This window comes from Macrobrachium rosenbergii, chromosome 16 (assembly GCF_040412425.1).
Source record: "Macrobrachium rosenbergii isolate ZJJX-2024 chromosome 16, ASM4041242v1, whole genome shotgun sequence".
Taxonomy (NCBI): Eukaryota; Metazoa; Arthropoda; class Malacostraca; order Decapoda; family Palaemonidae; genus Macrobrachium; species Macrobrachium rosenbergii.
Window position 1 is genome coordinate 34,121,262 of NC_089756.1, and position 23,142 is coordinate 34,144,403.

At 36.1% G+C, this 23,142-nt stretch overlaps 1 protein-coding gene across 1 annotated transcript in view; it reads right to left on the reverse strand.

The window, feature by feature from the left end:
• The window catches only part of LOC136846926 (titin homolog), a 231,395-nt gene extending 214,805 nt beyond the window's left edge, over nt 1–16,590 (reverse strand). Inside the window, exon 1 of the mRNA XM_067118179.1 lies at nt 15,625–16,590. The gene's annotated coding sequence lies outside the window, so the exon portion shown is untranslated. The remainder of the gene's footprint in view (nt 1–15,624) is intronic.
• Between the last annotated feature and the right edge of the window lie 6,552 nt (nt 16,591–23,142).

The following is a 23,142-nucleotide window of genomic DNA, read 5'->3' on the forward strand; positions in this document are numbered from 1 at the left end:
TCCATAATTATAAATTATAGCCTGCAATTTATGGAACCATTGCTCGTTGCCCTACCGCATCCAAAACAACCAAACTTTTCCAGGTCTAACAAGCGAAAACGAAAAGTGAACAAATATCAACCACGCATGCGGTCAGATGTAAATATACCACCTAAAAAACGAAGCAGAACAGTAACCCGCCTCCCCTAAAGGCGACTGAACGAGCGCCTCGTTCACCGGCACAGGTATAAGTGTGGTGAGTTAGAACCCTTCTGGTACACTTCCAACAAATCCTCCCCCCCATCCCCCACCCCTCCCACGCCCACCCACACCCCCATACAACCATTCCCTAGCAATTCTCTCTCTCTCTCTCTCTCTCTCTCTCTCTCTCTCTCTCTCTCTCTCTCAAACTGCTATACCCAGCAACCCCAAATATGTTGTTGTTGGTTACAGGCCGAAAATAGCGTCCTTCAACCCCTTGTTAACCCTAAGAGGTTGGGACGATTCTGACTTGACAGGGTTGCCATGGTAACGAAGTAATATAAAAGAATGAGATGTTTCAGCTGAAGTGTACAACTGTAGCTGAAGTATTATTTTAAAATAATATATAATTTTTCTGTGAGGTTCTTTATGAGAGTGAAAATTTACTTTTTTTTTTTTTCTTCAAAATACAGGCTTTAGAAGACTGAGATATTTAAGCGTATTTATGTAACCTTAATTGAAATATCAATCTAAAGTATATAATTTTTCTGTGAGGTAAGATCCTTTATAAGAGTGAAAATTTGCTTTTTTTTTTTTTTAAATACAGGCTTTAGAAGACCGAGATATTAAAGTGCATTATTGCAACCTTACCTGAAATATTAATCTAAAATATATAATTTTTCTGTGAGGTAAGAGCCTTCAAGAGACGGGTTTTCCACTAATCTCACGTAATACACGTGACAGACGAGAGGTAAATGCCCCCCAAATAAATACCCTGGGCCCCAAAGTCACGTGCTCCTGTCGTTCTTTACAGGTAGAGAAAAAGTTGGATCGCCCCTGAGTGCCGTCTGGGTATTCGAAATAGAATATGTCTTACATTGCGGGAAGAGAAATGTGGGGCTCACAAACCTTCATTATCAGGTAATTGGGCAATCACTAAAGTGGTTATCCATGGTGCATCTCTAATAAGTGAAAATCCGCAATTATGTAAATGAGCAAAAATAGTATTGTGAAACAAAGATCGTCACTGATTTGTTTCAAATTACGGTTTTTTGATTATATACATAGTTGTGGATTTTCACACACACACACACGTGTGTGTGTGTGTGTGTGTGTGTGTAAAATCCACAATTATGTACAGTATATAAGCGAACACTATAATTTGAAACAAGTCAGAGATGTGTGTGTGTGTATATATATATATATATATATTTATATATATATATATATATATATATATATATATATATATATATATATATATATATATATATATATATATATATATATATACATATATATATATAAAAGTATATACATATATTATATATATATATATGTATATGTATATGGCTCGTAAAAGCAATACATGTATGCGTGCATGCGTCCAAACAAAAAGCTCGTAACTGCATGCATACATATATAATTAGAAAGCGATTCTTTCGAGTGAACGAACGATCCACTCAGTTACGTTTCAAGTAAGGTGTTTTGTTTTTTATTTCGATCAAAATAAAAAACAAAATAATGGCTCAACAGTTTGTGCAATACAGTGCCCCCTGGCGTGGTAAGTTCTTACTAAGTATGACCCTCATCTTGACCCCCTGTTTACATTTTGACCACTAAGTATGACCTTCATCTTGACCCCCTGTTTACATTTTGACCACCAAGTATGACCTTCATCTTGACCCCCTGTTTACATTTTGACCACTAAGTATGACCTTCATCTTGACCCCCTGTTTACATTTTGACCAGTAAGTATGACCTTCATCTTGACCCGCTGTTTACAATTTGACCACTAAATATGACCTTCATCTTGACCCCCTGTTTACATTTTGACCATTAAGTATGACCTTCATCTTGACCCGCTGTTTACAATTTGACCACTAAATATGACCTTCATCTTGACCCCCTGTTTACATTTTGACCACTAAGTATGACCTTCATCTTGACCCCCTGTTTACATTTTGACCACTAAGTATGACCTTCATTTTGACCCCTGTTTACATTTTGACCACTAAGTATGACCTTCATCTTGATGTTTACATTTTGACCACTAAGTTTGACCTTCATCTTGGTGTGTTTACAATTTGACCACTAAGTATGACCTTCATCTTGACCCCTGTTTACATTTTGACCACTAAGTATGACCTTCATCTTGACCCCTGTTTACATTTTGACCACTAATTATGACCTTCATCTTGGCGTCTGTTTCATTTTGACCAGGGTATTCATCTTGACCCAGTGTTTACAATTTGACCACTAATCTCATGACCTTCATCTTGACCCCTGTTTACATTTTGACCATTAAGTATGACCTTCATCTTGACCCCTGATTTAGAATTTGACCACTAAATATGACCTTCATCTTGAGCCCCTGTTTACATTTTGACCACTAAGTTGACCTTCATCTTGACCCCTGTTTACATTTTGACCACTAAGTATGACCTTCATCTTGACCTCACTGTTTTAAATATGACCTTCATCTTGACCCCTGTTTACATTTTGACCATTAAGTATGACCTTCATTTTGATCCCTTGTTTACATTTTGACCACTAAGTATGACCATCCTCGTGATGTCAGAGGCCTGGGAAGGTTTAACAATGTTGGTGTCATACGGTGCCCCAAGGGGTGGTAAAATCCTGTTTATATTTTGACCGCTGGGTATGACCTTCATCTTGACCCCCTGTTTGCATTTTGACCACTAATTATGACCTTCATCATGGCGTCAGATTCCTGGTCGGGTTTAACAGTGTTAATGAAATACATTATCTCAGTGGTGGTCAGTTCCTTTTCACATTTTGACTGCCAAGTATGACCATCTTGACCCCTAGATTTAGAATTGGCCAGCCTTGTGATGGCACGGCTCTTGCTATTCAGCAGCCCGTTAACATCTTGACCCCTGTTTGCATTTTGACTACGAGGCTTGACCTTCATCTTGACCTCACTTTTTAAATCTCCGTAGTTAGTGATGCATACCAGACAATGACGCTTGTATATGATATAGTTGAAAAGTTCAGTCGCTTTAAAAAAACATTAATAGTAACTTCTTGACAGGCAGACAGAAACTCCTAGACGGGTTCCGGGGTCAGTAACATATCAATTCCCTCGGAGTTGTGTTTGTGTGGGCTTTCTTGCATTGCACGCACACACACAAACGAACGAACAATTCAAACTAACATACGTAATGAACTCCGCACGCATGAATCAGCTTCCCTTGTCATCCAGGGCATCATGGCGACGCCAAAACACTAGCCTGAAGGTCTGTGATTGCTTGCATTCCTCTAAACGGATTAATGCTATGTGGATTCAGATTTTATTTATTTTTTTTTTTTTTTTTTTGGTCTCAGGTTAAAACTCAGCTGGTCATCAGTCGATTGGATTGAAACTCAGCTGGTCATCAGTCGATTGGATTGAAACTCAGCTGGTCATCAGTCGATTGGACTGAAACTCAGCCGGTCATCAGTTGACTGGACTGAAACTCAGCTGGTCACCAGTCGATTGGACTGAAACTCAGCTGATCATCAGTCGATTGGACTGAAACTCAGCTGGTCATCAGTCGATTGGACTGAAACTCAGCTGGTCATCAGTCAACTGTCAGCTGGTCATCAGTCAACTGGACCGAAACTCAGCTGGTCATCAGTCGACTGAACCGAAACTCAGCTGTTCATCAGTCGATTGGACTGAAACTCAGCGTGTCATCAGTCAACGGAACTGAAACTCATCAGTCAATTGGGCTGAAACTCAGTTGGTCATCAGTTGACTGGACTGAAACTCAGCTGGTCATCAGTCGACTGGACCGAAACTCAGCTGGTCATCAGTCGACTGGACTGAAACTCAGCTGGTCATCAGTCGATTGGACTGAAACTCAGCTGATCATCAGTCGATTGGACTGAAACTCAGCTGGTCATCAGTCAACTGGACTGAAACTCAGCTGGTCATCAGTCGACTTGACTCCTTAATTCAGACCAACAGGAAAGAGGACAATTCATTTCTTATTAAAGTTACGGGGACCAAAACAAGAACTTGAGAAAACAAGTAAAAAATGCGCCGAAGTTTCTTCCTCTGTACAGCCGCTGCAGCGTATAATCAAGGCCACCGAAAATAGATCTAACTTTCGGTGGTCTCGGTATAATGCTGTATGAGCCGCGGCCCATCAAACTTTAACCACGTTCCGGTGGTGGCCTATCCTATATCGTTGCCAGAAGCATGAGTATGGCTAATTTTAACCTTAAATAAGATAAAAACTACTGAAGCTAGAGGGCTGCAATTTGGTATGTTTGATGACTGGAGGGTGGATGATCAACATACCAAATTGCAGCCCTCTAGCCTTAGTAGTTTTTAAGATCTGATGGCGGACAGAAAAAGTGCGGACGGAAAAAGTGCGGACAGACAAAGCTGGCACAAAAGTTTTCTTTTACAGAAAACTAAAAAGGGTTGAATTTCAAGCTTTCATTAAATAATAATAATAATAATAATAATAATAATAATAATAATAATAATAATAATAATTATTATTATTATTATTATTATTATTATTATTATTATTATTATTATTATTATTATTATTATTATTATTATTATTCAATAGATGAACCCTATTCACATGGAACAAGCCCACCAAAGGGGCCATCGAGTTGAAATTCAAGCTTCCAAAGAATATTAAGGTGTTCATTAGGAAGAAGTAAGAGGAAGTAAAGAGAAACACCAAAAGAAGAGATACTACTTACTAAAAAAGAAAAACAAATTAATAAATGGATAAATAGATATAAAAACCAATAAACAAAATTTATACCATCCAGATCTTCTGATTTCTTGACCACGAACACGGCATTTCCCTTGACAGTGAATTATATAACGAACAAGACGCAGTTCCACTTGACCGAATAAACTGACGATGATGTCAAGTCTCCCCAGAGGCTTTCAAAGCCATCGGCAAACGATCTCCACTGATGTCACGGCCCTTGAAATACAACAGGGAGTGACATCAGGCCTACATTTACGCAGTTTGCAAGATTAGGGAGGCTTTGCAGCAGTTCAGCTTCTGCGCGCAATTTTATGTCGACTGAAAAAGCACGCGAGCTATTGGCATCTTGTGCATGAATGCTGTTTTGGTTGCTATGCAGAAGAATGAATGCTTAATCTTAGCAGTAACTGCTGCAGTTGGCAGCCAAACTTCGTGTTTTCCCTTGTAATGTCACAATACTTTCATGTAAAAATAATAATCACTGCATCACATCTCGGAAGATTTGATAATATATATTATTCATCGGCTCTCTACTTTCCTCAAATACCAGAAATTCCTTTGTATGAATGATTTTTTTGGTTGCTATGCAAAGAATAAATGCTTTTAATCTTAGCAGTAACTGCTGCAATTAGCAGCCCACTCCGCGGTTTCTCTTGTAAGGTCACAGGGGTTTGTAGTGAAAATAATAATCACTGCATCACATCTCGGTAGACTTGAAAAATATATCCATATTTTATTCTTCATTAATAGGCTAGCTCCCATTTTTAATAACACCACTACATTTAGATTGTTTATACTCCATTTGTAATTAAAACAACATTGCCATAGCATTGTGCGAGTCTAAATTCAATTAATTACCTATAATTTTTCTTTTTATTCATTTCCAGCCACAATTTATTCAGTTTACTTATGATCAGAGGTATGTTATCGACGTAATGTTATAACTAACAAATTCCGCAGTATACCATAAAGTTATGCCTACGCTCCATTTTCTTTCCAAGAATCCTGGAAAGAAAACGGGAAACATATGGGATTCATGATGAAAATGGATAAAATTATAAAATTTTCCATATTTTTTATGAGTAGAGATTGGTTTTACAAGTTTTTCAAGAATTGTACTGAAAAATGAATATGGACTATAATATTCAGTTTCACCAATACAGAAAGTTTACCTATTTTCACAATTTATATATATATGAAGATAAGAAGGTCCTTAAAACACTATTTGAACGTTGCAACCATATATTTCGGGCACTAGCTTCTGTGCCCCTGTTCACTGGAAAAATATGGACAGATGAAATGTTACAAGGGTATATATACAAAGCATCTGTCCATATTTTTCCGGTGAACAGGGGCACAGAAGCTAGTGCCCGAAATATATGGTTGCAACGTTCAAATAGTGTTTTATGGGCCTTCCTATCTTCATATTATACTGTAGTATTACAGTAAAAGACATATATATATATATATATATATATATATATATATATATATATATATATATATATATGTGTGTGTGTGTGTGTGTGTGTGTGTGTGTGTGTGTGTGTGTGTATGTATGTATATACAGTATATAAATGGCTAAAGAAATTATCATGAAAAAATTGTCATAAAAACGCGTTTAAGCCACTAAAACAGTGGATTACTTTCGTGAAAACTATGAATGGTAAATAAGAAAATAAACGAAAATTGAGAAAGAGGATACATAGCAAAAAAAAAAAACGATTATAAATAAATCAAAGACATATGAAAGAAGCATTACAGGGCTCTTAAAAACAAAACAAAAAAAATAATCAAGAGAAAATACAAGTGGTAATTACCTTTCCCCAATTTCCAATTCCTTCGAAGTTTATCCCCACCAAAGACATTCCCACAAAATTCATTTTTCCACTGGAAAAAAAAAATTACTCGTTTTCTTGGCCAGTGGATGAAAGGCCTGTAATCTCGGGGAGGGAGTAATCACATATACTGGAAAAATAATCTCGTTTCTGCTTGCGCGATCCGATGGCAGACCGGATTTTCTTTTTGTCTGTGCATTCTCGTTATGTATCGTTTTCTTCATTTCTCGTTATGTAACAATTTTTTTTTTATATATTCTCGTTATGCATCAAAGCTCTTATTTCCTTTATATTCTCGTTTTGTATAAAAGCTTTTTTTTTCATTCTCGTTATGAATCAAAGTTTTTTTTTTTTTACATTTTCGTTATGTATCAAAGTTTTTTCTACATCCTCGTTATGCATCAAAGTATTTTTCTGTACATTCTCGTTATGTATCACAGCTTTCTTCTTTTATATTCTCGTTATGTATCAGTTTTTTTTTTTTTTTAGTTTACATTCTCGTTATGTATCAAAGCTCTTTTTTCTTTACATTCTCGTTTGTATAAAAGCTTTTTTTATCATTCTCGTTATGTATTAAAGCTTTTTTTTTACATTCTCGTTATGTATCAAAGTTTTTTCTACATTCTCGTTATGTACAAAAGATTTTTTTTTTCTGTACATTCTCGTTATGTATCAAAGCTTTTTTTCTTTACATTCTCGTTATGTATCAAAGCTTTTTTTCTGTACATTCTCGTTATGTATCAAAGTTTTTCTTTACATTCTCGTTATGTATCAAAGTTTTTCTTTACATTCTCGTTATGTATCAAAGCTTTTTTCTGTACATTCTCGTTATGTATCAAAGTTTTTCTTTACATTCTCGTTATGTATCAAAGTTTTTCTTTACATTCTCGTTATGTATCAAAGCTTTTTTTACATTCTCGTTATGTATCAAAGTTTTTCTTTACATTCTCGTTATGTATCAAAGTTTTTCTTTACATTCTCGTTATGTATCAAAACTTTTTTCTTTACATTATCGTCATGTATCAAAGCTTTTTTCTGTACATTCTCGTTATGTATCAAAGTTTTTCTTTACATTCTCGTTATGTATAAGTTTTTCTTTACATTCTCGTTATGTATCAAAGCTTTTTTCTGTACATTCTCATTATGTATCAAAGTTTTTCTTTACATTCTCGTTATGTATCAAAATTTTTTTCTTTACATTATCGTCATGTATCAAAGCTTTTTTCTGTACATTCTCGTTATGTATCAAAGTTTTTCTTTACATTCTCGTTATGTATAAGTTTTTCTTTACATTCTCGTTATGTATCAAAGCTTTTTTTCTGTACATTCTCATTATGTATCAAAGTTTTTCTTTACATTCTCGTTATGTATCAAAGCTTTTTTCTGTACATTCTCGTTATGTATCAAAGTTTTTCTTTACATTATCGTCATGTATCAAAGCTTTTTTCTGTACATTCTCGTTATGTATCAAAGTTTTTCTTTACATTATCGTCATGTATCAAAGCTTTTTTCTGTACATTCTCGTTATGTATCAAAGTTTTTTTTACATTATCGTATGTATCAAAGCTTTTTCTGTACATTCTCGTTATGTATCAAAGTTTTTCTTTACATTCTCGTTATGTATCAAAGCTTTTTTTTTTTTTTACATTATCGTCATGTATCAAACATTTTTTTATTCCTTTACGTTCTCGTTATGTATCAAAATGGTTTTTTTACATTATCGTTATGTATTAATTTTTTTTATTCCTTTACTTTCTCGTTATGTATCAATATTTTTTTCTTTACATTCTCGCTACGTATCAAAGCTTTTTTCATTACATTATCGTTATGTATCAAAATTTTTTTTATTCCTTTACGTTCTCGTTATTTATCAGTTTTTTCCAATTACTGATGCTCTTTTTTAGATATATACTTACACAACCATTTTCAAAATACGCTTTCGATGAGACGTGTTATGCAATATATATAGTCAGGAGTAATTATAAAAACCCTCATATCATTATATCAACGTGAAAAAAGTAGACTAAGTTAAGTATAATTATAATGATTAAATGTTATATGGAATATGTGAATTATAAAGATAACGTTATCTTAAGTACATCCCTTATCTTACCCGCTGGAAAGAATAAATTGATTATTCAAGTGATTAAGTAATTAATTGTGTGTATGGTAAATACATGTTCTGAGTTCGTGCTGTTCTTTCAAGTAATACTTCCTGTGATTTATGCTTTGCAGTCAGAGAAACAAACAGACAGACAGACTGCTTCAAAAAATGTATAAAGTTTCTCCACTGATGAATTAAAATGGAAGCATGCATAGACTTGCGATGACAGTATAGCCCGATTGACAAAAATAAATACCAATAATTATGTTTAAATTTGACATCTGACATACGGAAATATATGTATATATATATATATATATATATATATATATATATATATATATATATATATATGCAGTGTATACATACATATATATACTGTGTGTATATATATACACTGTATATATATATGTATATATATATGTAAAGAAAAAAGTTTGGTACATAACGAGAATGTAGAGAAAAAAAGCTTTCATACATAACGAGAATGAATTGATAAAAACTTTCATACATAACGAGAATGTATAGAAAAAAATCTTTTGATACATAATGAGAATGTATATATATATATATATATATATATATATATATATATATATATATATATATATATATATATATATATATATATATATAAGAACGTGAAGACCTTGAATATTGCTTGATTGGTAAGAGTACCCGACAGACACAAGACCAACTGCTTTAAAAATGCCTTCCGCTGTGTATGAGAGCTCCAACCAGGCTACAAGCAGCCGCCGTCCAGTTGAGCCAAATCAAAAACAAAAAAAAAAAAATGACTACCACTTAAAAAGATGCATTTGCAAGATCGTTTGAGATAAGTGCACCTTCGTGAGAAGTAATACGTCACAGGTGGTGTATATAAATATATATAAAAATCTCTGGCACCGACGGAATGAGGAAGCTTAGACTAGTAAGGAGGCAGGAGAGGAAGGAAGGGAGATGCCAGTCTGATTATGTACGATGAGAGAGAGAGAGAGAGAGAGAGAGAGAGAGAGAGAGAGAGAGAGAGAGAGAGAGAGAGAGAGAGAGAGAGAGATTATAATTTAGTCTGGTTTCTTGGTTTTTAGTTTTTCTGACTTCTTTTTCAATATAGGCTATATATATATATATATATATATATATATATATATATATATATATATATATATATATATATATATATATATAGAGAGAGAGAGAGAGAGAGAGAGAGAGAGAGAGAGAGAGAGAATTTTCATTTATTCTGATTACTTGGTATTTAGTTTTTCTGGCTTTTGAGAGAGAGAGAGAGAAGAGAGAGAGAGAGAGAGAGAGAGAGAGAGAGAGAGAGAGAGAGAGAGAGAGAGAGAGAGAGAGAGAGAGAGCAAATGTATCAGAATGAAATAAGTCATACACAATCATACAAATCCCCTGTGATGTATATATTTGAAAAATGCATGTGATCACTTCGTACTTCTTTCTAAATACACACACAAACATGTACTCAGCAATTTGCAAAGTTGTCTTAATGGTGCCAACAGTCGTTTCTGTATGCATACACACATACATATGCATATACCTGAAGATGGCTTAGCAAGAAAGCCGACACCTGTCGGAATTTACAACCGCTTATCGTTTCTTCCCTGTGGTGTTACATATGTAAAATTTACGTGGCGAGAACGATTATAATCATGTGTGTGTGTGTGTGTGTGTGTGTGCATGTATGTGTCATAGGCATTGGGACCTGTGCCACACTGGCTGTCGGCCTAAGAAACAGGAGATCAGCGCCTGCCCTATGAGACTACAGAGACCAAAGGGGGACTTTAACTTAATATATATGTACACATATAATATATATGTTTATATATATATGTGTGTGTGTGTGAGAGAGAGAGAGAGTGAGTGTATAACGAGTACACACGAGCACTGGGAGAAAGGGTGGAGGGGGCAGTTTTTTTTTTTTTTTTTAAATGCATGCATTCATTTATAAACTATTCTAAAAAAATATTCATTTACACAAAGCTGTTGTTTCCCACACCACAGAACAGCAACAGATCTGAGTAAGCAAGGAGAGAGAGAGAGAGAGAGAGAGAGAGAGAGAGAGAGAGAGAGAGAGAGAGAGAGAGAGAGAGAGAGAGAGACTTAGAATAGCGGCATGCGGTGCCCACGAGCTAACTTGGACAGGAAAGCGAATCCGGTGCCAAGTATGTGAGCCCCATCTCTCTCTCTCTCTCTCTCTCTCTCTCTCTCTCTCTCTCTCTCTCTCTTCTCTCTCTCTCTCTCTCTCTGAGAAAATATTTGATGTGACTGAGGAAACACTTTTATAACATCTCGTAAAAAAAGAAAGTATTTTTCCCCATATATAATATTAGCACTGGCAAAATAGAATTCACAATCGAACTTTGTTCTACAAATTCTGTGTATTATCTCTGAGAGAGAGAGAGAGAGAGAGAGAGAGAGAGAGAGAGAGAGAGAGAGAGAGAGAGAGAGAGAGAGAGTGGGATTTCAATCATCACGTCATGAGATGTATTTCAATGCCTAAGCAGTACATCAATGTCATACATGTAAGAAGGGGCATTCAAAAAGCGGAGAGAGAGAGAGAGAGAGAGAGAGAGAGAGAGAGAGAGAGAGAGAGAGAGAGAGAGAGAGAGGCGGGATTTAAACCACATTCTTAAAGGACATATTCAAATTCTTTCACAGGTTATCAATGTCACATGTAAGAAAGAGAGAGAGAGAGAGAGAGAGAGAGAGAGAGAGAGAGAGAGAGAGAGAGAGAGAGAGAGAGAGAGAGAGAGGAGGGCTACATGACAAAAAGGTCAGTATAATATTTTTATATGGCATGGCCATGTGGAGAGAATTAAAGATCCGCAGGAGATAATGGCGTGTACTTGAGAAGCCAGGTTAGCGCGGAGAAGGCAGACATATTGAGAGAATTGGTTGAATGGCGAAGCAGGAGTTGGACCGAATGCCCTTAGTATTCAGTACGTGCAAGATGCTATTGAGTAGCGTAATATCTGTGGTTGGGGTGGGAGGGGGTCGACATACTGCTGATGAGACGCCCCTGGGTATATGAAGCAGTAGGTGTTGAAGAAGGCCCTGCAAGGACTGATTAATCCTCGATTCAGCAGTTAGACCTTGAAAGAAGCAGTGACTGTGTTTTACAGAACAGAACAGAATATAGAATTTAGGCCAAAGGCCAAGCACCGGGACCTATAAGGTCATTCCGCCCTGAAAGCGAAATAGACAGTAAGGTGGTTTGACAGGTGTAACAAGAGGAAAGCCTCGCAGTTGCACTACGAAACAATTGTTACAGAGGGTGGAAATAAGATGGAAGAAAGAGAATATGAAGAGAGGTACAGTAAAAGGAATGAAAGGGGTTGCAGCTAGGGGCCGAAGGGACGCTGCAAAGTAATGCCTACAGTGCACCACTTGCAGTACACTGACGGCACTACCCATCCCCCCTACGGAGTGCATGTGTCCTGTTTTTCTCTAAACTCACCCCATTCTTGGGGAGAAAGATTGGTGGTGAAATTGTGTATAGGACAGAAGTCTGTGCAAATGTCTTTGCAATAGGACATGTAGAAGTTTGGGGGGGGGGACCTAACTGAACGATGTGTAAAGGCAGGGAATTAATTCTACAAACAAAAGAATGGCTCTGGTGATATAAGATAGTGTAGAAACTTTAATCATTGCAGTTTTGACTGAATCACTAGAGAAACAAATCCACTGTTATGTATGGATACATATTTAAAATTAAATCTCTACAGATAGCTTTCGGGAATCAGTTCGATTCTCCTTCTCAAAGGGAAATCGAACAGATATATTCAAAAACAAATCTCTGCAAAGAGCTTTCGGGAATCTGTCCCATTCCTCTTTGGAAACGGGAATCGAACAGATTCCTGAAACTCTCCTTACATTTATTTTTAAATATATTTGCACCCATACATAACTGCGGATTTGTTTCTCCATTTCAAGACTCATGCTACTACGAGTATTTATCAATGCCTTAATTATTGTACCAGTAAGAAGGAAAATATTCATATTTGGTATCTATAGTTCACGTAAGGTCACCGAAAATGAAAAAGAAATTTCGAGAAGTCTGAATCTTTGCTCTGCCTGTCCTGAATGGCGGAAGGAAGTGACTGCAATGGGTGACCTGATTGCAATAAGTTGCAGAGATGACAGACATGATTTAGAGGACAGGATAACCTTGTTGGTTGGGTGATCCAAGTCCAGAAGTTCACACCAGGCCTCTTTATCTCTTTAATACTTTACTACACTGAAAACGTTAAGGTAAGGGCCCTTACTGGCATATTCCAGCTTAATCTACACCACCCAGCCAACCATAAGTCTTTGTGTTGTTGAAACCCCACAATGACGAAAATTTAAGGGAGGAATTCGAAGTCTGATGGAGCCCAGAGTGGAATGGAATGGAATATAGAGTTTAGGCTAGAGGCCAAGCACTGGGACCTATAAGGTCATTCATCGCTCAAAAGGAAACTGAGATTAGGTAGGTTTGAAAGGCGTGGCAGGAGGAAAACCTCAAAGCAGTTGCACTATGAAATAACTGTTAGGAGAGGGAGGGATAGCAAGATAGAGGAAAGATAAGGTGGATGGAGCTACAATAAAATGAATGAAAGGGGTTGCAGCTAGGGGCCGAAGGGATGCTGCAAAATCCTTTGGTAATGCCTACAGTGCACCACCTCACTCACGGCACTACCACCCTGCGGAGGAAGCCCAGAGTGAGATGAGTTATGAGGTGAGAAGGCAACTGCGTGGCAACTTCATACAAATGGCAGAAGGGCATATAAAAATGGGTACCTTAATACTGCAGAAAGAGGTTTTATATATCCCAAATTAAAATGTCAGCCTCATCTCAAAATTGCAGATAAGCAATTCCATACGAGAGAACAGAAATATAACGAAGACAATAAAATCAAGCCAACAATGTGGAAAGTTGGCTCTAAAAACTCCGTTTTTTGAAGCTTAGTTACCCCGAGGTATCGTTCCTCATGTTACACATACCAGTTCATTCCGACTATTCTTGCTCACCAATTTTTAGAGATCTCATGTTTTGTATATTAGATCAGCCATATGAAGGATTATCAAGAGCTGAGTTATTTCCTACCTATGATTCAATTCGGTCTTGAATAGGGAGGGAAAGGGGAAAGGGAAAATAATAAAAGGAAAATGCGTTTCCGAGCATTTCATAAGCCACAAAGACGCATTAGATGCGCGCGCAATCACCGAGTGTGGCGGGTCCGAAGCGACGAGATCTTTTGTCCGAAGACGCCCAGTGTAATGGAAAACCAGAAAGCGACATTTTTATGACAATTCTTCATAAATACCAAAGAGAAAACTCTCGTCAAAAGAATACAAGAAGAAAAATACTTCAAGAGCTTACTCCTCCCCTTGTATACGGTGTATACCTCAAAGATATATAACCCATCACCCACTTCGTCCATCTCGCAAAGCGCATGCGCACCAGTGCCTCATCTGCCATCGAAACTGCTTACAAATGTCCTCAAAATGAGTCTTAGAAACCTTGCAATTTAACAAGACTGTATCAGTCCCTAGAACCGTCCTGGAACGCCTCTTCCAGTCTTAACAAGACTGTATCAGTCTTTAGAAACCTCCTGGAACGACTCTTCCAGTCTTAACAAGAGTGTATCAGTCCTTAGAAACCTCCCTGGAACGCCTCTTCCAGTCTCATAACGAAGATGACGCATTCCTTATTAAAGAAGGACGCGGCCCCATGTTTCCTGAGGGCATCCCGTGAATCCTACGGTCCTTCATTTCCACGACAACCTGGGTAACTTATGAGACTTGAAATTAGGAGGCCACAGACGCCAGGCCCTCATTTGGCGCTGAGGGAGTTCATTTGCCACAAGATGAAAGCACAAAGGAACATTTAATTTACATTATTATTACTTGGTTGAAATAATTTTATGTAAATTCTACACTCTCTTTCTCTCTCTCTCTCTCTCTCTCTCTCTCTCTATATATATATATATATATATATATATATATATATATATATATATATATATATATATATATATATATATATATATATATATATATATATATATATATATGTGTGTGTGTCTTTAAAAACTTAACCCCGGCTTCACCTGTATTTCAGTCAATCATCAATACAAAGCATAAAAATTTCATATCTCATCAAACTCCACCGATTTCCACTCTCCAAATGTTTATAGCTCAGACATGGAATGGTCAAACTCGCCCCCCCCCACCCGAACAGATACATGTCTCCATACTCATCCTTAACCCCACCCTTCCCTTAACATAGGAGGAAAAATTATTAATGATAATTTTAATTAATGTGAATCTCATTATACATAATAATGACTGCATAGCAACCCTACTTTCGTAAAATATATTTCAGTGCACAAAATACATTAATTTAACTGCTTAATTATCAACTTGAGAGTATAATCGAATAAAAGTGGTCTTCTGTAAGTTACGTTTGAGAGAGAGAGAGAGAGAGAGAGAGAGAGAGAGAGAGAGAGAGAGAGAGAGAGAGCAAGAGACCCGTATGCATGTCCCGGATGACAGTAACTTGATATTTAACATTTAAGCCTGTTGATATTTATGGCACTAATAAATGAAAACAATGTTTATGGGGATTATCAGGAGACTAAATTAATTACAAAACTGTATTAATAACTAATAATAATAATAACAATAATAATAATAATAATAATACATGAATATATCACTGTAACACATTAGACACAGAATAGATTTTACTCACCAAGTTCACATCACACTATGATCACTTTTACCAACCACAGTCTATGGAGTCCAAGTTTTAAAAAATACTTTAAATTTACTTACAGTCTTAAAGAAGTGCTTTGACCGAAGTCACTTTGAAAATAAACTGTTTATATGAAATGTTTCTTTTCTGAAATTACCTATTTTCAAACGTCTTTTTTTAACTGCTTTTGTGACGTGTCTGCTTTTTAAATAAAGTTAATATCAAGTTTGTTGTTTCTTCAGTGGAAATGTTTTTTAAAATGAGGTTTTTATAAGTTCTTGTCAATGAACTTTCAGGTTTTCGTACTTTTTTATTATACTTTCAGTCTTTTCGCCTTCTTTTAGTATTCACCAAAATCTGCTAAGTCCAAACGCGAGGTCTATTCAAGCAGTTAAAAGCTGAGATTACAAAGCAACTTCGTAGCTGCAAACATATAAGCTAACACAAGAATGAGTATTTTTAGCAATATCGTTGTTCTTCGAGCAGATTAAACTCGCAAGAAATCGAACACTATTCAAAACTATTAACAAAAAAAAAAATCTACACTTTTTCACAAACACACGAGGCCCGCCATGACATCGAAATGTTCATCGGGGTGCCGAGTTATTGATGACGTCACGCCATCACACAGGGAGGGCGTCCATCACTGAAAAGCCGCATTAGGCATTTCGGCCCATACTGGGCCCACCGACCCAGTCCACCGGTTGTCACGTCTACAAAATGATTTCCAAAGTCCAAAGAAGGCGACAATTCCAATGCAAATGTTCTAGGTGTCTTTAAATGGCTGTATATCATTCACTTGGGCCTTGACTTCCAAGAAAAAGGTGACAAATCAAAAGCAAATGCGTCATGGCGTCTGTCTGAGCGCGAGCGGCCAGACGCGTGATCTTGCGACACTCGACTTTGTGCTTGGAAGTGAGAGCAAGTGGAACCGGCAAGCAACACCCCTCGAGGGCCAAGAACGAACCCCTCGAACCGGTTTCTGAAGAGGGGTGATGAGAGTCCAGAAGATAAGGGGGTGGGTGGGGGTGGGTGGGGCTGCTCAGAAGTGGAGGAGAAAATTAGAAAGCACGACATAATGTTTACAAGTTCTCGAAATCTCCGGCGAAAGGTGACCTTGGATTCACAACGTAATATCCTCAATAGGAGCATTAATACAATAAATGACCTGATAAATACAGTGGTGGACAAAACTGTATGCAAGGGCTTAAAGCATTTCAGTTCAGAAGTCATTATGAGGGGCCGTTTTGGCCACTTTCTCCATCAAAATGGAAATTGGCTCATATTCTTTCTTGCTCCCGATTTTGTCGCCAATAATTCGAGCAACGATGAATTCCTCTAGGAAACAAACCAAACAATATATAGAATTACCACATTTCGTTGCCAATCTAAAGGAAAAAATCAAGCAATCAATTTTCTTACTGAAGTAACCCATCTCGAGCCCCTTAGTAAAGAAGCAGTGAAATCACCCTCAAGAGAACCTCCTCGTTTCCAAACATTGCTAACTTGTTCTTCCCCTTCACTTTGCCTCACGTCTCGAACACAGAGCACCTAGAATCTTCTTCTCCCCTCCCACTAATTCCCCACCCCCTCCCCTCTCCCACTCCCCCAGCCTTCTCGACACATTCCCCCAACATCATCCTCAAATAAACTGGATGGAAATACAGTCCAAAAGGTGGACGGCAACTGCGTGATCACAGAGGCAGAAAAGACCTGGTAAGGAATGTCTCTCCTTTTCTTTTCTTTGTTTCCTGTGTCCCCCTCCACCTCACTTTAGCTTCCTCCCAACACCCCCACCCCCCAACAAACACTTCTTTCCCAAATCCCCGTGGCCATCCCCGGCCCCCATCCTGCAAGCAAGTGCTCAGGTCCTCACCCAAATGAAGACTTGTTTTCTCTTGTCCATTAAGTTCCGAGTGTTCGTCTGCAGCAATAAACAAACAGACAGATAGATAAATATATATAAATACGTATAAATGTGTAACACACACACATATATGTGTGTGTGTGTTTGTGTATGTGTGTGCGTGAGATTTAGCTCACAATGACACCTGATGCATATATGCAGATGTACCACAGGGAAATGAAACGCTGAATATAAAACCTGACCGGTTTCGTCTTTAGATATATCTACATTATATATATACACACACACACACACACACACACACACACACACATATATATATATATATATATATATATATATATATATATATATATATATATATATATATATATATATATATATATATATATATATAAAATATGTCCTACTTATCTATAGCCATATAGTATGTAAATGCAACCCACACACACATCAAACACCATCAAAATCTTCAAAGCGCTCACCACCATTTCTCAAACACGTCGACCACCTATTAAAAGTGGGTCACCTGCAGTGTGGCAACAGATAAAAGAGACTGTCAATGTGGAACGATCATTTGGCAGTGTGAAACTGCACAAGTGTTCCCGTACAGAGGGGAACGGGACGTTGGCACAATTCTTATTAAGCATAAGTGTTACAGCACGTGTGATAAACCTGGTCAAGGTTGGGACATCAATTTCTCTCTCTCTCTCTCTCTCTCTCTCGGTCGGTCGGTCGGTCAGTCGGTTAATACTTGTGTTCAGATTTCACATGTGTGGTTTGTTTTATAAATCAAATAACATCAAGAGATATAATCTTTACTGTGTTAACTACTGTTCACATGAACTGTATGATAAATTGGAAGTGCCAACAATAATGATAAAATGATGATAAAATAAGACAGGTAAAATGTCTTGCTGTCCAGCCAAAAGATCAGGGTAAAAAATCTAGATCTGATGTCCAACTAAAAGATTTGGTGTATGAAAATGGTGTGTAGATGTACAGTGTGTGTGTAAGAGGAAAATATATACACATATATATATTATATATATATATAGTGTGTTATTACCTATGCCATTAATACCACCATCAGTTACTTATGCTTCTAATACTACCATCAGAAACGAATTCTAACAAAAAAAGCAAATACCTTCATAAGAGACCCCCAACCCCCACACACGCCCCCCAGGGTTCCCTCAGCTCCCCTCAGAAGCCTCCCAAGTGACCAATAGGAAAATCCACTTAAAACGAAATGCTAATAATACATCGAGGCTTACGCTCGGCCCAAGGGGTGACTCAGAACTTATTTTATTTCTTGCCTTTTTTTTAGGCTTCACTTCTGCCCAGGATACGAAAAAAAAATTACCAAGGGTTATTGTGTGACGCTCTCTCTCTCTCTCTCTCTCTATATATATATATATATATATATATATATATATATATATATATATATATATATATATATATATATATATATATATATATATATGTGTGTGTATATGTGTGTATATGTGTGTGTGTGTTTGTGTAAGTATATATATATATTTATATATATATATATATATATATATATATATATATATATATATATATATATATATATATTTCCACATATGTATATATAATATATACATGTATATATGTATAAATACATACAGTATAGTTAATATAACGAAGCGCATGCTCATCAAATATTCTTAATTAAAAACATTAATTTAGAATATTTGAATAAAAAAAACTCGTTAGAGTGTGATTAAAATGAGATCTGTTATATTATGTAAATTAAACCAAGACTGTATTATCATCTTAATACGATACTCTCTACCTTCCTCTGTACTTTATTGTTGCAACGACTTCCAGAACTTTATTCTTCCTTTCTTGCTCTCTTCTTAATATGGATCCTTTGTACACTCGGGAGAGAGAGAGAGAGAGAGAGAGAGAGAGAGAGAGAGAGAGAGAGAGAGAGAGAGAGAGAGAGAGAGTACAGGTAACCTTAACTCCCGGTCGTCACATGATAGTTGCTTTGTAAAAAGCCAAAACCCCCTCTCCCCTCACACCCCACCCCGGCTATGTCAACACACAGACACCGCCCCCCCACCCCTTTCCACCTCCATCAAACCTTCCTTCTCCGCTTTTGTAACTTTTCCCCTCTCTCTCTCTCTCTCTCTCTCTCTCTCTCTCTCTCTCTCTCTCTCTCTCTCTCTCTCTCTCTTGTTTCACACTTGTCTGCAAAACGACGCAGATAAGATGATACGAAAGTTAAAATATGAAGTGTCAAAAAATCATATTTTTAAGGATAATATGAATAATATTAAATTATAAAGAAAAATATTTCTTCCATATTAATATCTATTTGCTTAGCTGTACAGCTCAGGCTTTGTAAGTATTTCTGTAATTATTTATTCAGTGAATAAAGATTCTGATATTTATACCTTTCTGTGGACAACACATTCAGAATAAAGAAGTATAAAATTAAACAAGTTCTTGACGAGTAAATATAAAAAATGTGTATCTATTTGCTACACAAATACAGGAATATGTAATCATATATAAAATGTATATATTTATATATATCTATGTATTTGTGCAGAAAATACATTTTTTATACCCATCAATAACTTGATTATATATATATATATATATATATATATATATATATATATATATATATTATATGCGTGTAAATAAATTTTTATAATTAACCATCAATAACTTCATTATATATACAATATACTGTATATAATATATATACTGTACATATATATATACATATACAGTATATATTGTGTATATGCATATGTACATGTGTGTACGAATAACTGTGTATATAGATGCGGTGTGCGCTGCTTCCTCAGATATCCTCAACTGTTAAACCAGGCCTGGCAGTGCCCTTATAACTTATGTTCCCTAACTATGGCTTGTGCCATTCCGTGCCCTGGGCCTTCCAGCCCTGGGTTTCAAGTCTCTTCAGTAGTACCTTCAAGAAGGCTTTCTTTTTGAGAGTTATTCAATTTCCATAGCTTTCTTTATCCATTTATTTGCTTAATTCTCAATATCACTATTTATTATAAATTTGATAAGTTTAGTTCCAGTGTCTTATCGGTTCTTTCCTTAATTTCAGGTATGGGTATCCTGCCTGTTGGGAGATTATAGGTAATGTATGACTGTTATGAATTTTAAACACACACACACACACACACACACACACACATATATATATATATATATATATATATATATATATATATATATATATATATATATATATATATATATATATATATATATTATACACGTATTATAGTATATTGAATTTCGCTTCTAAAAATGTATAAGCAATGTAGACCTATATGATAAATCTCTCTCTCTCTCTCTCTCTCTCTCTCTCTCTCTCTCTCTCTCTCTCTCTTTATATATTTCACTGATCTTTACACCATGTCACATTAATGGTGTAGACACGATTACAAACGCCGCGACATGCCAGAGATTTATGTAAGTCTTCCAGAGATTCACAAGCGACAAGTTAAACCAAAGGAATGACAGAAAACGTGTCATGGCAGACTTAAATAAACATGTCATTTTTTTTGATTTTACGATAAAAACATTTTTTTTTTGGTCGGTTTTACTTTTGTCGTTATACGTACATTTCAAATGGTTTGGCTATTTTTTAATGAAAAGTCAACGCCTAATTGCAATAGATATTTGATAATTAATAGTTTTAATTTAACAGGTAATGATTGCAATTAACATATTTGAATAACCATTTTTTCAGGAAAGTGCATAATATTTTCTGCGTGATATTGATTAAATATTTCAATTACCACTTCAGTTAGTCACAATCAAGGTGTACTTTCTCAAATTTCCAGGCATTCAGCAGAGGACATTCTCTGCCACAATGATTTCAAGGGACGTCTTGCTTCTCTGAAGTTTCGAACTCATTACTGTTACTTAATCAACTCCTATGTATATATATATATATATATATATATATATATATATATATATATATATATATATATATATACATACATGACAGTAACTAGATCTTCCCCATCTGAATCAGAATTTAGGACAGGTCTCGTTTCTTCAAACATAACGAATTATTATTTTTTTATTTTTTTCCTCTATACAAACAAAAGACTATCTCCTTCAAACACATCTGTAGCCGTGGAGCTGGACATAATCAAACATGACTGACTACGGCACGCAGAAATCTCAAGTGTCAGCGCTACATACTTTTACTTATATCCTCCCAATCGTTCACAAAGAATTAAAAGTAGACTTTCCGAATCAAAACAGTTTCATCTCACTTTTAGTTTTCTGTAAAAGAAAACTGTTGAGATGGCTATTATTGTCTGTCAGGCAGCACATTTTCTGTCCGCCCTCAGATCTTGAAAGCTACTGAGGCTAGAGGGCTGCAAATTGGTATGTTGATCATCCACCCTCCAATCATCTAACATACCAAATTTCAGCCCTCTAGCCTAAGTAGTTTTTTATTTGATTTAAGGTTAAGGTTAGCCATGATCGTGTGTCTGGCGCCGCTACAGATGCCAAGAACACAGGCCACAACCGGGCTGTTGCTGGAAGTTTCATGGGCCGCGACTGAGAGTTTCAAGGGCCGTGGCTGGGATTTCATACGGCATTATATGCTGTACAGAAAACTCGACTTCGCCGAAGAAACTTCGGCGCATTTTTTACTTGCTATCACTTGCAGGAGGTAATGCCATAGACGATGTTCATATATTTTTGGTTTATCAATTAATTAATCGAGGCTTTATTACAACAGATGCGACTTGGACGCTAAATTAGTATCTCATAATTTCATATCTCATAGACAGTCATAGTCGTTTTTATTTATTTAAATAAGAAAAAGATTCTCGGAGGAATATGTTTCACTGGTCAAATACAAACTACGTAGATGTTCTTGGCTCTCTCTCTCTCTCTCTCTCTCTCTCTCTCTCTCAGAACTGTAGTTTTATTTCGGGTCGGAGAAAGACCTCCTGAACTTACGTTTCGCCTTATAACTGATGTATGCCAAAACTTTCTTTGGAATATATATACTTATATGCATGCATGTATGTATATGAACACATGAATAATGCACAGATACATAGAACAGATAAATATATATAAAATATCTACTTCAAATATATTACATACGTAATTCCAAAGAGTGACAAATACCGTAAGGTGGCCACAAAAAAAAAGTAACAAAAAATGTAAGACAGTTATACGGCTTTCGCAGATTTTGGAAAAAAAAAAAGTTGTTCCTTTAGTCATCGTCTGATTACGTCCAAAAATCCGAACGGACAGTTGACATAAATCGCCTTCTACTTGATTTAAATAACGTTTCCTGCCAAAGTCTCCCTACACCAAGTATGAAGTAACTGTGATTGTTTGAATGGGAGCCCCAAGGAATAATTGTTTTAATAGGAGTTGATTCAAGTGTGTGTATATGTATGTATGTATGTGAGTATATATATATATATATATATATATATATATATATATATATATATATATATATATATATATATATATATATATATATGATGATTATTATAACTTTTGTACGTGATTCATTTATCACACATTACCACAGGTGAAAAATAAGAAACGGGGTGTAGGTCCTGACCGGTTTCGACTTT